Source organism: Parasteatoda tepidariorum, chromosome X2 (assembly GCF_043381705.1).
Source record: "Parasteatoda tepidariorum isolate YZ-2023 chromosome X2, CAS_Ptep_4.0, whole genome shotgun sequence".
In the NCBI taxonomy this organism is placed as follows: domain Eukaryota; kingdom Metazoa; phylum Arthropoda; class Arachnida; order Araneae; family Theridiidae; genus Parasteatoda; species Parasteatoda tepidariorum.
This window is the reverse complement of record NC_092215.1, coordinates 58,285,573-58,286,844: the sequence shown is the minus strand read 5'-3', so window position 1 is coordinate 58,286,844 and position 1,272 is coordinate 58,285,573.

Genomic DNA, 1,272 nt, shown 5'->3' with positions numbered 1-1,272 from the left:
TTACAGTCCACTTCTTTCTTTTATTGAGCAAGCTTTTATTTACCTGAGCGTCGACATATTCTATGATATCAGATTTCAATGGCAATTACATTAAATTGTCGCATTTAACGAAAATTACTCGTAGATATATGGTATATTCGCAGAAGTCGGTAAATGAATATATCTTCGCACAAATTTTTCTTTTTGTTTATTTCAATAATATCCTGTTTAACTACGTTATTAAATAGAAGGTGTAAAACTTCAATAATGTAACAAAAAATTATTAATAAACACAAAAGATATACCGCACAAGAAAAAAAAAATTAGATTCAAAGCCTCAAAATATTTCGTAAATAAATTGAATGAAAAAATCCGTGTTTCGTAAGGTCGCGGACTATCAAATTTGGATTTTTGAAAGAGTGTTCGCGGGCATTTCAACATTTAAAGAATTACTTATCACACTAAATTAAATTTAAATGTCAGAGAAAAAATTAATTCTTTTAAGTTTGCTGACTTTAAAAACAAGTTTTCGTTACTTAATCAGTATAATGCATTATGTGTTTAAATGTTTTATACGCGCACACACATATAATATATACTATATATTATAGTTAAGCAGGGTTGAAATATATATATATTTCAACTCCTGTCTAAGCTTCACCATAGAATGGAATATAATTAATATTCTTACCGTTCTGATCTTAAATTTTTGTATTATGTACGACAATAATGGCTTGATGATATTTTTTAAAGCAATTTCTACTTAAATTTCATTTTTAAAGAGAAATAGATGTTACCCCTTACATTTTTAATAATCTTAAAACATTTTGCTAAAAAAAGATTATTTTCATTAGTTTGTGTTGACTATAAATCATAATTAAGGCGTTGGATACTTCAAGTCGAAGCATAAAATACAGTGCATTCCCGATTATCCGGGTTAATCACCGGGTCAGGTCGCACGGACAATCGAGAAACACGGATAATCCGAAAACTCCTTTTATTAAAGAAAAATTCAATATCAGTACAAAAAATATAAAAATTACTGACATTTGCATGCATAACATCAAACTAGGAATTTTCCTTATTGAAAAATGTGTAATGCGTCTTCGCCATATATCGATACACATATTTTACGAGCCGCAGTAATGTCACCGTAATCAAATCCTCCCATGTAATCTAATAAAGCTTCCACAGAGCAGCAGAATGAGAAATTATATTTCATTCATTTACTACGTCTTCTGCATCAGTTACTATCATCACTATTTGATTTAACAACATAACGATGTCTTCATC